The 16,327-nt window shown below is 24.9% G+C and overlaps 3 long non-coding RNA genes across 4 annotated transcripts; 2 read left to right on the plus strand and 1 right to left on the minus strand.

Annotated features, from left to right (window-relative positions):
- The first annotated feature begins 4,902 nt into the window (after positions 1–4,902).
- Positions 4,903–6,512, plus strand: LOC145831765 (uncharacterized). 2 transcript variants are annotated; one of them, XR_014369684.1, is made up of 3 exons: positions 4,903–4,950; positions 5,141–5,333; positions 6,118–6,512. It is a non-coding gene; the product is annotated as an uncharacterized LOC145831765 (long non-coding RNA). The 2 variants fall into 2 exon arrangements; XR_014369683.1 differs by lacking the exon at positions 4,903–4,950 and having other exon boundaries at positions 4,967–5,333.
- Positions 6,513–9,498: 2,986 nt separating this feature from the next.
- Positions 9,499–10,599, minus strand: LOC145831766 (uncharacterized). The gene is made up of 2 exons (XR_014369685.1): positions 10,489–10,599; positions 9,499–10,064 (listed from the first exon to the last, which is right to left on the minus strand). It is a non-coding gene; the product is annotated as an uncharacterized LOC145831766 (long non-coding RNA).
- Positions 10,600–13,256: 2,657 nt separating this feature from the next.
- On the plus strand, positions 13,257–15,836 carry LOC145831507 (uncharacterized). The gene is made up of 3 exons (XR_014369678.1): positions 13,257–13,387; positions 13,906–13,995; positions 15,542–15,836. It is a non-coding gene; the product is annotated as an uncharacterized LOC145831507 (long non-coding RNA).
- The last annotated feature ends 491 nt before the right edge of the window (positions 15,837–16,327 follow it).

Genomic DNA, 16,327 nt, shown 5'->3' on the forward strand with positions numbered 1-16,327 from the left:
TAGCGTATTTCAATATTTTTAAACGACTAAAGAATTGATATAGTTTACTTTATTTTTATAACATACTAAAGCCATTAATCTGAAGGTGTAATTTACTTATGGTTTCTTTATTACTAAATATAATTTTCCAGCTAGCTTTTGTGTAACTTATTAAAAAAGAAAAGTATTTAATATTTAAGCATATTGAATTTATTTACTAACTCTTAGCTTTTTAAAATACAAATTAGTCATTAAGATACAAACAAAAACTAAAATATAAAAATCTTAATGAGATCAAAACATTTTAAGAAACCTTTATTAACTTACATGGTTATTTTTAAAAGTTTTTATGGTAAAAATTTCAATAAATACACTACTGCTTATAAATTTTCTAACATTTAAGTCTAAATTAGAAATACTTACAATCAAAAATCTATAAAAGACTTTTTCTGCTCTGTATATAAGTCATTTGAGAACTTAGTCAAGCAAAATAAAACTTAGTCTTTCTAGTTTCTCTAATGGTTTTAAGAAAAAGATTTATTAGTTATGTACACTTAATGTTTTTTTTTTGTAACAAACTTTTTTCCATTAAGTAAAACCTAGCTTAGTATTTTTAACAACTAAATAAAAAAGTATATATTTAAGTATATATAGTTTCTATATATTTTGAAAGTACTTAAGTCAAATATTTCAGTCTACAATCGTAGCAAGCGTTTTTCACTGTGAATATTTTTTTTGTTAAAAGTACAAAAATATTTTTTTGCAATTTGTTTTTGTTTATTTTCATAAGTTTACCCAATGAAATTAAGAAATTTCGTGCAATTTTAAGTTTATAACAGTGCTAACAACAAATTTAGTCATATAAAATGAAAAGTAAATATAATTAGGAAATTTTAAGTTTTAATAGGCACTATAAAATATGTGTAATTGTGTGTAAGGTAAAAGTTCTTTAAACATAATTTATAAAGCTCTACATAAACAACAAAAATTATATTTAGTTTTTTGTAGAGTTTAATTTATAAACTTAATCTTAAACTAACGTATAAAAAAGTAAAATTATATATACACAAATTTAAAACATTTAGTAATCATATTTTACAACTTAATTCAAAAAATATTGCTTCTTAACTATTAATTAACAGTATGACAGATCGCAATATAAGAGAAAAAGTATTTATATAGAACCTTGTGATTTTAAGTAAAAAATATTTAACAAAACCCTGCTAAAAAACGTTTCTAGTAAGTGAAAAATTTTTAACATTAATTATTTAACTGTAAAATATTTTATTTGTTTTGTTTTTCAAGCTATAAAATTCTTAAATTTTAAAAGATTTAAAGGCTTTGCGTACAAAACAGTTAGTCATGGAACAATCTATTAAATTCTAGGCTACCTTCATAGAATTTTTATTTTACTGTAGAAAATTGAAAGCATTAAAATGGATATTACTTTAAAGCTCTAAAGATCCTTTTAGGAGAAAATGGTTAGCTAAAGTAAAAATCGTTGAATAAAATTTTGATATAAAGTTGAAATAGTTTATTTATTTATTTGTGATTAGTCTTTTTCCTTCAACATGTATACTCTTTCCGTGATCAATACAAAACAAGAACTTAGTTTTTTCAAGCGATTTTTAGCGGGTCCAGCAATATTTTAGGCTGGTCTTTTGTGTATTTAATTGGAAGTCAGGTAGTTCAAGAAAGTAATTTTTATATAAAGTTTCGGAAGAAACCTATTACCGTTGCTTACTGAAAAAAGTATTGCCAATCTTGTTATTATTAGTTCGAATTAGTTTTGATCGTTTTTAATGATGTAACTGTTATCTTGGTTGTTGGCTCAAAACAAAATAAATGAGTAAGAACATATTTTTCGGAATAATGAAGAGCAAAAATATTTAATGAAAAGGTTGCCAACTTGAACCTAGGCAAGGAACGACATAGCTTAATTTTGTCAATAAACAAAACAAGGTTGATAAATCAGTTTTAGTCTATATCAAAATCTTAAACTTATTTCTAAACTTAACTTCTTATTAGGCAGAATTATATTTACGCAATCGTAAAATTGTTAACAAGCAAACAATAGTACTCAATTGCCAAAAAAACTTTTAGCATTTTACCTATTCTAGTTAATATAATTAAAAAAACCAACTCTTCTTTAATATTATTATTTAATGAACGACAAAAACGTAAGCGCTTAAAAAAATCTGTCCAAGCACCTAGTGCACAAAAAATTCTTTTAACTATCAAGTTTTACACCACGGACTCAGTTTAATGTATTGTCCAAGACACAATATTTCAAGCTATGTAACATTTAAAAAATTTAGTCACATAAGATAAGACTTTTATTTCACGTTTTTAACATTGAATAGTTATTGATTAGACTGATTTTTGTTCAATAAAACTTGCTACATCTTGCAATAGAATAGTCAAAAACTAAAAACTTCAAAACGACGAATATCAAGAATTTAATCTTTTGTATTTCCCAATGTATTTTGAATTGTTAGATAAAATTGTATGCTTTTATCTTTGCAGCATTTAAAAGTTTTTTTGCAACACTTTTGTAAAACAACAAAAGTTTACGCCCAGCCTAGCATGAAGTCTGGCTACTCTTGATGTTCAAAAGCACCTGAAATTTTGTGACGTCATAAAAGCGACTTTTGTACTTACTGATTTAGAATTTAGGATTTTTAACATTTTATTGTTTTTGGCTTAAAATTTAAGGCGCTAATGATTAGCTAAAACTTGATTTCTATTTGATTAAACTTAAACTTTTTTTTGCTTTATCTGTTTTATGCTTGTGGCTTAGAAGTAGTGATTTAAATTTTATTAAAATACATTTTATAGTATAAAATATATTACAGTATATTATGTCCTTATCTCATTTATTATAAATAAATAAAATTATAATACCTTAGTAAAGCATCTGACTCATTTTTTTACCATGAGTTTTGGAGAGTTTGAACGTTTGTGACAAAACAAAAGGTTTATACACTCCCGAGTTAAAAGTATTATTTTTTAAGACTTGCAGAAAAACTAGGTAACACTCTAATATTTTAAACAATTAAAACATTATTGAGATAAGATATATTAGATAATAAGATAAGAACATTTTCTCTGTTGATTATATTTTTCTAATTTACTAACATAGTTTTGATATTTATTTGCGTCTAAAAAACTTCTAAAAACTTAGAACAACTGTAAACGATATAATAAAAACATATTAGTCAATTTGTACGCTAATTTTTAGTTTTGCACCAAAAACATTTATCGTTAATAAAAAGTATACATATATACAACTTTCGCTTAAATATATTAACTTGTTTTTATTTGATTGTAAAGTTTTGTTGTTCTCTCAATATATTTAGAGTAATTGCTTAGTTAACTAAACCCTTGTTTTTAAATGAATACTTAGTGTTTTTAGTTTATCTTAAGAAATTACGATCTCTTCAGCGAAACTTATATAGCTAAATAAACTTTAAAAAACAAATAGAAGGTACATATATATACAGCTTGTTACAAGGGATAGCAGCCTAATATAAGTCGTGGGCCAAACTTCTTAGTAAACGATGCTAAGCAACAGTTTAATTAGTAATAAGTATAAAAAAAACTATTTTATACCAAAAATCTGATAAAATAAGCAATGATACAGCATTAGTTTTATTGCACAGTTAATTGAAAATTTTGTCACACAAATTTCTTTTAAAGTAAAATTTGTAGTATTTTCAAACAATTTGTTGACGGTATCTGTGTCTATTTACTAACTTGATTAAACAAATCACGGTTTACCACTTCTGTTTTAATAGTTTATAATCAAAGAACTGGCCAACTTTATAACATTATGTAAATACTTTTTTTATTATCAACTTACTCAGAAAAAAGTAAATTAAAAATCGTATTTTGTATCATTTTGTTTATGAAACTTTAGTAAGTAAGTATTTTGAAGATATTAGTTAAATGTCTCTGCTAAAAGATTGTTTAAAGAATTTATTTAAAATAAACTAATAACTAGTTTGCACACTAACTAGCTTGTTTGTATATGAAAAAGGAAATTTTCGATTTGTAAAGTTTAGCACTTTCTTTTTATTATTGCCGCACTTATTTCTTGTGCACTTTTATTTTAGTGTTTTTTAAAACTTCGCTTAACAGGTTTGACCATCAAATAAACATTCATTAAACGGCTACTATTAAAATTCAGACAGCTTAATTCTAAAAAAACTATTAAGAAGCCTTACCTCAAGAAGTAGTATATATATGTATATATAGATTCGATAAAATTAAAAAAGCAGTTTAAAATTATCAATTACCTACAAAAGACTTTTTTTTTTGGAAAATTTTAAATACTTTTGAGGTATAGCTGAAATAAGTTTATAAAACTAAAAATTTTAGTAACTTTTCAAATTATCTTTAAATAAAGTTTTAATACAATGTGTTTTAATATTTTAATTTTATCTATTGGATCTAAAGCGTCTTTTATTAGATTTTTTTTTTTGAGATTTTGCCACTTAAATAATTTTTAAGGAATTGGAATTTTTGAAATTTGAACAAGCCATCATCAAAAAAACTGTTAACAAAAGTCAACTTTAATACCAAAGTCAACTTCAAATAAGGTTGCTTTAGAAATACTTAAAATACTTAATTAAAGCATAAACTTTGTGATCTTAACGTTAAGTATTACAAAGGTGAACATTTTTGCCCTAAAAAATTCCAACGCTTTCTAAGAATTATTATCAAATGTACGTGTAAAAGTTTCAGTAAAGTTCAAAAAAATTAAATACTTTTATAACAGTTTAGTACGAATAAAAATCGACTTTGCTCTAAAAAAACTCCTAAGCCCCAACTTGTGATGCATAATTGCCAAATGTACGTATAAAAGTCGACTGAGCATCAGACAAACAACAGACGTAATCAGTCTTCACGCACAACTGAGCACAAATTTATTTTATTAAGACAAAAAACAATGGTGAAAGTTTAAACGCGGTTAGTATGAACGTATAGTAGTTGCGAATATTAGTATAAACTGATCAAACTTCATAAAGCTTTAACTACTAGAACTGTTACGAAATGTTTTATCACTTTATTATAAAAATTTTATACAAGTAATGTTATAAAACAGGCTTGAAAACTAAATTTGCGAAAACGAATATATGACATCATATTTTATAAAAAGGTTCAAACGTAATCAGAGCATAAACTAGTGTTTAAGATAAAGTATCGGTAAAGGTTAGCAGATAAATGTATAAAAGCTGAAAAGCTTGAAAAGTTCATCATATTCCAAAAATCTTTAAAGACTGGAGAGATGAAGTTCTTATCAGTTCTGTTGTTGGCTTTCATGATTGTTGGATATTCTTCTGGTAAAAGCAGTAAGTTTTAACGTAATAAGATTGTTGTAACTAAGCAGAATAGATTTTCTATTGTAGAAAAATTTTCCGACTAATTGCTAAAGAATAAAAGTTTCGTTTTACTGATAAATATCAACACTTTATACTTCAACGAAAGTTCATATATTATAACTTACCACTTTTGCTAATAGAAAATACAATGTTTAAAAAAACAACAATATTTATTAGTCATATTTTTTTTGGTAAATGTTATTGGTTTCTTTAAATACTGTATTTTCTGTTAGCAAAAGTGGTAAGTTTTAATATATGAGCTTTCCTTGAAGTATATAGTGTTGATATTTATCAGTAAAAGATTATAACTAAACTTTTATTATTAAGCAATTAAATCGAAGTAAATAATTTATCAAGCTTTGGTTTAGTTAAAAACTATACGCAATAACAAACTGTGTACCAATACTGTTAATAAGTTTAATTAAGTTTAAATACTGTTCTTTATTATTTTCGAAGACGGTTTAATTTCTAAATAATAAGTTCCAATATTTTCAAACAACTTTTTTCAAACAACAAAATTTCTTTTTTAACCAAAAGTTAAACTAATATACCAGAAAACTAATATTTACTTAATTGTTAATTTTAAGTTGACAACGAAGACAGACCCCAACACTTTCAAAAACAACAAAACTATTACTAACAAACCTAAAATGATCTTAAAACAGATCTTGTATTTAACCTGAACCACAAGCTTAACTCTAAATAAAAAACCTCTTTTTAAAATCTATTTGTCTGTTTAGTTTTTAACTTTCAGTCGGCAACGGTGATGGATCCCACAAACACTTAAAGTTGCTGGAAGGAGATGTACAGCGACACCTACCCACAAAACATAGAAGGAAAATGTCAGCAGAAGAGCTAATTCTACTCATCAAACTCATTGAGTGCCTTAAAACTTCAAAAGCCTCCGAAGAACGGAACTACTTAAGTTGCGGGCACGAACACAACAAATTTCCAGATGACAACTGAAAGCTACTTGCTATGTCTTCTATATTGCTTATACACTTGACTTGAATTAATAAATTCTGATTATTTACTGAAATAAACAACTTTTTTTTGTTTTTTTTTAACAATTTTTTTAATCAAAACATATTGTTCTTTAAATCCCGGTGTATATTAAAAATAAACCCAACATAAAGTAGAATCTTTTGTAGCAACATAGTTTTTGAAATTATTGTTTTTTTTTTACTAAAAAACAATATTTATTCAGATGTCATTTTTTACAAACACATGTAGCTCAGATTCTTTGACTTTCCTAAATTTATAAAAGTACACACTCAAATATAAAACCAGTTTTTGTGCTATTGAATTCAAATACTTTCTATTGTTAGAGTGATGATTTATTCACTTGATAATTTTTTTTTTACTTATATAACTTTTCAGAAACAAAAAATTTTGCTTAAAGTGTTTTAAACGTTTGAAATTTTTATCTTATCTAACCATAAGAAATTCTTGCTTGAGTTGTTTTCAACTAATTACAACTTTTTCAAACACCGTTTTTTTTTAATTTTACATAGATTTAAAGACTTAATTTGCGTGTATAAAACTTAATAAAAATATTTTTTTATTTATAAACTTCGCCAAATACGATTACAACTGTATTAATAACTAGTAATTACTAATAAAAAAGAGGTATACATGTTTTATATTTATATATTGTTGCTTATAAAACATAAAGTTTGTTAAGCAACCATGTTTGAGTTTATACGCACTGAAATTTTTGTTAGCATTATTAAAAAAAAAAACTTTTTCTTGTGATAAGTTTAAATGTTATAACTACTGCAACAAAAGATGTTTATTGTTTAAACAAAAAACATTCATAATAAGCTAATTAAAAAAGATTATACTGTGATAACATACGAAGCTATACACATATTGTGTTAACATTTTTCAAATCTAATTTGAAACACATCAGAAATGTATCGATAAACTTACGCTAGGTTATACAATTTCAGGACAACAAAAAAATATCAGTTTATACAATTTGTTTTAAAATCTCAAACCGTGTGTGGCTAAAACAAATCAATTTTATGACTTAGGCAGTAAAGCAAGACTCAAGCTAACAACTTACTAATTAAAATAGAATTTTTTGATTTTGTACACTAAAAGTATTTATGTAATCTTTTTTTTTTCAATTCAAGCAGGAAAACAATGATATTAAAACCTTAGTATGCAACACTTTAACAACAAACTCAAGTTAAGCACTGCATTTTTCCATCGGTAATATACACACTAAGCACACGTCTGCGGCTCTTAACTAATTTTTTGAAACAAAAAAAAAATTGTGATAAAAAATTACATTTAGGCTAAATATTTAGTAAAAACTAACCATTAATATGCTGTTTTATTGCCCATTTTATCACATTTTTCTTTTTAAGTAAATTTTTAAACTGGATACTACTATTTGTAACTTATTGAAAGCATTTGTTTAAAAAATTGTCCCGCGGGTATTAGTTTACCTGAACATGACGATAATTTGTGTTCTATATATGAAACAAAAAAACAGAATGCCAATTCTTTGAGTATTTTCAAAATAATACAAACTCTAATACAAATATTTCCATACTTGAAAATGAACTTAAATTAAAAACTTACTGTGTATAGAAGTTACTTGGGCAATGAGTATAAATAATTGTCAACTTGAGATTTGCTATACTGTTTAAAAGAATAAATAAAAAACTTTAGCCGAAACTTAAAGTTTTTTAAACTTAAAGTTTAAGAGAATAAAAAAAAAAATGAAAAATACTGCTGAAAATATTTATAGGCTCAGACATCAGTTTTTAAACTGAAAATTTTGTGTATAAAAAGTTAAAAGACTATGTTAGAGATATATTGCAAGTTATTACATACTTTACTTTAAAGCACTACTAAAGTTCTAATTTTTATGTAAATGATAGTTTAGTTTTTGTAGCAGAAAATAAATTTGGACTTTTATAAAAATACAGACAAATGATTCAAATAAATAAAAGAAGTAAGTGTAAGTTACTCTGAAGTATTATAATCTTACTATAAATAACTTTTTGGTATAAATTACACAGAACTAAAACTTAAAACAAAAATTAGTTATTATAGGGAAACATTTATTAATAAAGATAAACGAATTTAAATAAGAATAATGAGATCTTCACATACAATATAAATCATATTCAAAAAGAATTAGAAAGGAAATATCATATTAAAGATAAGCATTTCAAAGCATAGTAATAATAAAAGTATATACATGTTTAAAAGCATATTATTTATAACGTTTTTTTGCTAAAACCTCGTTTTTTGAAAAATATAAAAGTACTTGTAAAGTTGTCTTAGACAGGTATTATTTCTAAACGATATCATGCGCTTTAAATAACAGAGCTAACTTTTATTCAGCGCTAAATAAGGGCTCTCCAAACTGCGGCCCGCGAGTTACTTTTCAGCTCAAAATATTCCTTTTTTAAACGATAACAATTAAAGTTTTTATTATTTTGCTTATGTTATCACAAGTAGTGTTTTTGGTTTTTAAGAAGTGGCTCGCGGAAGACTTTTTCTTAAACTATGTGACTCGCGAGTATGTTTTCTAAAAAATTAGCTTTTAGAGGCTGCAGCTAAATTACGTTGGAAATTATAAATCTAAAACAAATTGTTTAAAACTCCTTAGATTTGTTTAATGCTTTCTTTTGTACAGTTTTTAGTTTACAACGTATTAAATTTTCACTATATGTAATAACTAAAAGAATCTAAACAAAGATACTTAAAACAATATTTAAACATTGTGTTTGTTGTAAAAATCATACTTCTTTAAATGTGAATATGTTTAAAAAAACTGAAAAAAACATCAATTCTTTTACTTGAGTTATTGTTCGTTTTTTTTTTTTAATTTTACCTTGACTCAAAACATAATTCAAGCTTTTAAATAATAAATTCTTAATATACAAGTCGAAACCTAATTGTAAAAATTTTTAATAGTTGTTTAAAATATGCATATGTCTTACCTTTGATTAACTTAAAATAAAACACCTGACAAACTTTATGTTATTTTTATTAGTATGTATATGTTTAAATAAATTATCTTAGAAGCTATTTACAAAAAGTTAAAATAATGTTTAACTTTTTATCTTTTATTGAAATCGAAAATTTAATTAAAACAAAGCATTTCACCGATCAAGACTTACAATGCAATGAAATGAAAACGAAATAATAATAAAGCATTTTTAGATTTATTACAAACATATATTTTTGGTAAGTGAGCAACATATTCCCACAGAGGGGATAATTTGACTATAAAAAAAAAAAGATTTAAGCTTTTGTTTGCTAAAACTACGAACTTTTAGTATGAAATGAAAGTAAAAATGAAGTTGATTGTAGAAAAAATTACCGAAATTTTAAAACGTCTGAAAAAAAAACAATTACTGTAAAAAAGTTTAAAGATTTTTTTTTAGTTGTTAGGCTCCTCTTTTGACCCAAAAATCTTTTTTTTTTTTTTATAATCTTTTTTGGGTTTACCTAACTTCAAGGGGTCTGGGTGTTCGTGTTTTCAAAAAATCATCGAGCAGTTCTATTCGTTTTTCGGTTTGCGAGGTCGGTCCATCGCCGAAAACCGGGACTTTATGCGCCGATGAGGATTTAAAGTGGGTTTCGCAGTCCGTAGCAATTCACTGATTTTTTTAAATAAAGATATTGCCTCTTGATCAATTTTCGGAGGTTTAAGGAGCTTGACATCGTTGTTGACTTAAAATTAGTTGGTGAATAAAAAAAAATGTTTGTTTAACTAATAAAATATTTACACTGTTTTTATTTGTGCTTGTATTTAAACTTGTGTTTAAAAGTGAAAACAAACTTTGTTTTGAATACTTTTAATGTTTGGTATTTAATAATCAAAACATTTACGGAAATAATAGAAATTATAACTTAGTTAGAATGTTTTTGCAGTACAGTTAAGTATGTATTTCAGTTCAAATAGAATTTAATTTAGTAGACAAATACTTTATAATTTAACTTTTTATACAAACTTTAAATTTTAATCTCATTATTATGATCAATATCACAACAAACTAAAAGTTGAGTTATATAATTTTTTTCAAATACTAATGTTGTATATAAAATAAAGCTTTTATATCGGTTAATTAAAAAAAAATCGTATATTAACACTCACCTTTTTTGCTAGTAGAAGATCTAACAACTAAAAAAGCCAACAAAAGAGTTGATAAGAATTTCATCTCTTTATTATTTCTGTAGTTTGACAAGTTTTTGACATACTTTTCAGCTTTTATACATTTACCTTTTAGCCTTTATCATTACTTTACCCTAAATGCATTTTTCTTGTAATCACAAAAGTTCATGCCAAGTAGAGCGTGTCGTCTTAAAACGTCTTTAGTTCAGACCACCCGATGCTTTGTGACGTAATAAAGCTAACAATCATACGCGATTAACGTGCATTAGATAGTCATACCTAAAAAGTAGGGGTTTAGAGTTTCACTATTGTGAAAACAGTAAAATGTATGTGCATAGCAGAAATACATGCGCGTTGAAAACATAAAATGCCAATTACTTTGTTTCTGGTTGGCTATTATTTCACTTATTTTTATTTTTATTTCTATTTAATAAAACTTTTTATTTTATGTTTTTTTTTTGTTTTGGTAAGGTGGGTTAGAGATAAGGGTATATATGTTCTTAATATTTTGCCGTAATATCACTTAATTTCATTTGCATAATGTTATGCACTAAAAAACTTCCAAAACCTTACAGCTGCAACCCATTTTTTACATGGCTAAGATAAAAATTTTCACATAAGAAGCTACCTAATTATAAAAATATGTTTTTTTGAACGTTTTTGATAATGAATAAGTGAATACGTAAAAACATTAAACTAATGTTTTCAAAAACTGTTCATTAAAATACTATTAAATTTTACTATTTTAATTTGAAAGTAACTTTTGTAAAAATTTGTTTTTAAAAATTAATTTAAAAATTCCTAAAACATTTGCAATTTTTTGTTTTTCAGAATGTTTCTTAGAACTAACAAGTTCATGCTTAACCAAGCATGAAGTCTGTCTACGTTTGTTTTGAAAACCACCTGGTATATTGTTACGTCATAAAACTGACTTTTGTACGCACTTAATTTGCATTTAATAATTATACTTTTTAAGTCTTTTATTTCAAGTAAGATTTAGAAAGTTTGGTCAGTCAGTACCCACTAAAATATATGTGCACAAGAAAATTATATCCGTGCTAAAAATAAGGGTACAAAATTTACATAGCAAAACTTTATTTTTTTCACATATTAACAAGTCACCTAATTTATAAAAAATTATTTGTTTTTAATAAATTTTATTACGCAGAAACCTTGAGCTAGTAATTGCAGTTTATTGAACAATAAAAAAAGACGCTCAAAGTATTTGGTCCTAGGACCCGGTGCACGAAGAATCTTTTGGTTATCGGGTTGCACACCATGGATACCTTTTAACATCTTGTCCAGGACATCTTCAAAGTATTTATATACTAAAGTTTTTATCGACAAAAAAATTGAAAATACAGTTTTTACTTTAATTAAAAATTTAAACAAATAAAAATTAGTAACTAAACTGCCTTATGCAGTTAGTTGACTAGTTCTTTTAGTAAACTACCTAACAGAGTTGCTACAATGTCATTGTATAATTACAAAAATAGGTAATTTAACACAAATAGTGTTACTTACTTGCTTAAAAACATTAAAAGTAATACTTACTTGTAGTAGATTTTGCTTCTATAATGTTTTAAATACATTACAAGTTAGTTATATAAACATTTAGTTAAAGCTAAAGTATAATTCAATATTAAGACTAATATTGAATACAAGTTAGTATTGTTGTAAAAACATTAAAGAAACTTATACTTAACGTTTTAGAAATTTAATACTAAGTATTATTAGCTTCTGTAGTCTAACTAAATTAATGTAGACAAGTAAATGTACTAGCTTGTAAGCGCTTATGAATAATAAAACACATAAGTACTTCTTATTTGGTTATCAAACTATATAAATACTTATAAAAGCACTATAGTAACTTTATTGGCTGTAATGAAAGAAATCTCTACGCTATTTTACACAACAAGAACTGAGCAAAATATTCTTAAATTACAGTACTTGAATTAAAACATAAATGTTTGATATAAAAATTATATAAATAACTAAAAAATATTTAGAACAGTTTTCTGAAAACTTATTCTTAAAAACACTTATAATATTTCTATTAGTTTTACATTTTATTGCTGAAACTTAAGAAACAACCAATGTATTAAGGCTGTAGATTAAACTCGTTAACAGTTTATTTAAATTAAACTTGAAATAAATTTTGTTTAAATTAGATTTATTTTATTTTTAAAAACTACCAGTTTCATTTTTAACAATGAGCATTACAGGTTTTAGTTGAAACCTAAAGAAACAACTTAAATAAAATTAAACTTGTATTACAAAGCATACACTGATTAACTTACATTTAGTAAAAAAGTGTTAGTTCACAACTTTAAAACATTTGTTTTAAATTTTATAATGTCTGTTTGTAATAAACGTTTCACTTGTTTATAGTAAAGTAATAGACTAGTATTTTTATTTTAATTATTGAAACTATGTCTGACAACCAAGGTAATTTAAGATTTAAGTGGAGCAGCCAAACTGTTTTGTAAAAAAACACATGGCTGTTTGTTAAGCATACAGACTTAATCATTCGGTACAAATATAACGACATTGAAAACTAAATCTCATAAAATTAAGTTTGTACTAGAAGGTTTTAAGTTCGTAAAAAGTCATACATTGTGACGTATTAACGCGTCAGGTGCTTTTTGAGATGAGGGCATAATCAAACAGCGTCTCAATTAAAGCGGAAACATGTGATTTTAAAGAGAACACAGCTGACCATCATGACGCAACAGCGGGGTTTTAAGGAGGATGTGAAAATCAATATAAAAGCAAAACAGCTTTTAGTTTTTGTCATATCTTAGCAAACTTCTGACAAAAATGAGGTTCTTGTTTTTCGTCGTTCTGGTGTTTTTGATCGCAGGTGCCACTGCCGGAAGAAGTAAGTTTTTAATTTTTATTTTTAAGTTTTTTAATTTTAATATTTCAGCTTACCTTTAAAATTTTGAAATAAAAAACGTTTTAAGTAAAATATTTGCAGGAAAAAAGTACAAAAATAAAAACATATTGAAAATTAAGTAAATTAAAGTAAATATACATTTTTCATTTTTAACTGTTATAGTTTTACGTGATAAAACAAGAAGTTTATAACAAACAGATAACCAAAGAAACTTTAGTAAATGCACAAACCATCTGTAGTTGTTTAATTTTAAAACAATTTAAAGCATGTTTATGTTAAAGTTAACAATAAAACTTTAAATGTCTGCCTTTTTATGTTATACATTTACACTTTTAAACAACCGTCAAGTATTTTCTGACATAACTTTAATTTTACATTTATATAAGCTGTAAAGATTCTTTTACTTTATTTTCTTTAAAATGATTCAGCGATACAAATGTTGGTTAACTTAAAGACTGAACTCAGCAGTTTTAGCTACAACTAACATACGAATTTTTTAGGAAAGTCACAAACAAAAAGAATTTGTAACAGAAATTCAAGCGGAAACTTCACCTTCAATTGCAACAGACTGAGAAATCCGAAAACTAAAAGTAAATTTACAATATTATTTTCTTTTTTTTTGTATAACGGTAGTAAATTATAATGCTGCAGTTTTATTTGTATATACATAATGGCTAAATGTAAACGTTTTAAATCTTAGGCAGTTTAATATGCTCGTATATTTTATCTTATTTTAATTACTGTAATAGTTTGGTTTTAAAAATGGCTTTTAATTTTTAGATAGAAATTTAAAATGCTATTTAAACTCAATTTCAAATCTTATTTATACGTTTTGTGAAATTAACTATCAGTTACAAAGTTAAAGTTTAATTTAGAAATCAAAAACAAACAAGCGAAATAACAAGAAAAATATAACAAAATTATAATAAAATTGAAATTAGATAATGTAAACTAAAGAAATAAGATAAAAACCGTTTTTACAAAAACAAATTAAAAAGATTTATCTTTTTATCTAAAATTTTTTTGTTTTATAATAAAAGCTTGAAGTGTTAAGTCTTTCTTTAAGAAATCTTATTTTCAAAGAAAAAACCTTTATTACGCTTTAAACAAAACTATAAAAGCAAAAAAAAAAAGCTTTACACTAAATGGGTTGTAATTAAAACTAGAAAATTGAGTTTAAAAATGTATCTAACTAGTTTTAAATAAAGTTAACTTTTTATAAGAGTTCGTTTTAAAAACAGTTAAACTGATGTTCTTTTGACAAAAAACACAACTACTTTCAGTAAAAATAATTATAATGAAAAGCTTCATTAAGATAGTGTTGACATAAGCTTTGATTTCTAGACAATTTTACTATTTACTTACAGTTGAAATTAAATAAATGATATTGTAACAAAATTTAATTTCAAAACTTTATCTACAAGTGACTATTAGCGTTTTTAATATGTCATAACAGGTGGTAAACTTTAATGAACTGGTGTTAAAAAAGCAACTATTTAGAGCAATTTTTTTGTAACTAAAAAAAAAAAAGGCATTGTAACGAAGTTGAACCTAAAACAGTTAACAACTTTTAACACTTTTTAAGTTTAAGTATATTTTAAATTTTTACAGATAGTTGGCTCGGATTTAGTTTAATATTTCTGATCTTTTTATTAAATACACATTACATTTATTAGAATTTTAGATGTTTGTGTCCAAGTGGTTGTTTGTTTTAGTAAATTTTCTCGGAGTGCTTTCAACGCTTCATCTGTTTTTTGTTATGATTTGCACGGAGACATTTTTGCACGGAGACATTTTTGCACGGAGACATTTTTGCACGGAGACATTTTTGCACTGGTTGAATGTTTATTTTTATTTTTGGTTTTTTTACTATCATTGTTACCCCTAACCCTTACCCTCGGTCGGTAACTAATTTTTATTTTATTTAACATTAATTTAGTTTATTTTTTGATTCTAAGTTTTAAATTTTTATTTTTACTATCACTGTTACCCCTAACCATTACCCTCGGTCGGTAACTAATTTTTATTGTATTTAACATTAATTTTTTTTTTATTTTTTTTTATTATCACTGTTACCCCTACTCATTACCCTCGGTCAGTATTTTATTGATTTTGTAATATTTTCTTATTCAACAGGCAAATGCAAGCTGGTTCAGAGGTACAAGTGTAACCCGAACGCTAAACTATTGGCCCCAAAACCCGAATCTGAGTAGTTAAAAAAAAAATTGTTTTGTGTATTCGTTTTTTAATGGTTTTCGTAATAATGTTTATTTTTGTTTTTCCGTTGCAAATATTATATTTATGACACTAATTTGATAATTTTGAAGTCGTTTTAAAACATTTATAAAGGAATGTGATTTTATGTAAACAGCCTACTTAATTAGTATTGTGTTGTATATTCGCATACTAATAATAAATTTATCACTTTACACATGTACTTGTGGTTTTTGTTGTTTGTTAAATTATCAATAATACTACTAAATAAAAAATTTAAAACATATGTTTTTACTATTTTTGTAACAATTGAAAGAGAAATTCAACTTTACTAGTTTCATCGTAAAGTGGTTGATAAACATTATTTGTTAGTACATATTTGCATACTGTTAGTGCTATAAATACATGTAACAAACATTCACTTATTTTTATCTACTTTCGCGACTTTGAGAATTATGTGTAAAAAACAAAGTACTTTTATAAGTCGTTTTAAAATAGTTAAGAAAAGAAAACTTTTTTTGACATATTTGTTGACCATAAAAAAAACAAGAGAAATAATGTACACTGTTAATGTTATGTATTGCTAGAAAAGTATTACATGATGTACCAGCTTTTGTTTCAAAACATTGTATAAGATAAACATAGTATGTTTTTAAAACTCTACAAGTATAGCAATTTTTAGTGTGTTAAATAAACGTTTAAATACAA

The sequence above is a fragment of the Thalia democratica genome, chromosome 3, assembly GCF_965202585.1.
Source record: "Thalia democratica chromosome 3, ktThaDemo2.hap1.1, whole genome shotgun sequence".
In the NCBI taxonomy this organism is placed as follows: Eukaryota; Metazoa; Chordata; class Thaliacea; order Salpida; family Salpidae; genus Thalia; species Thalia democratica.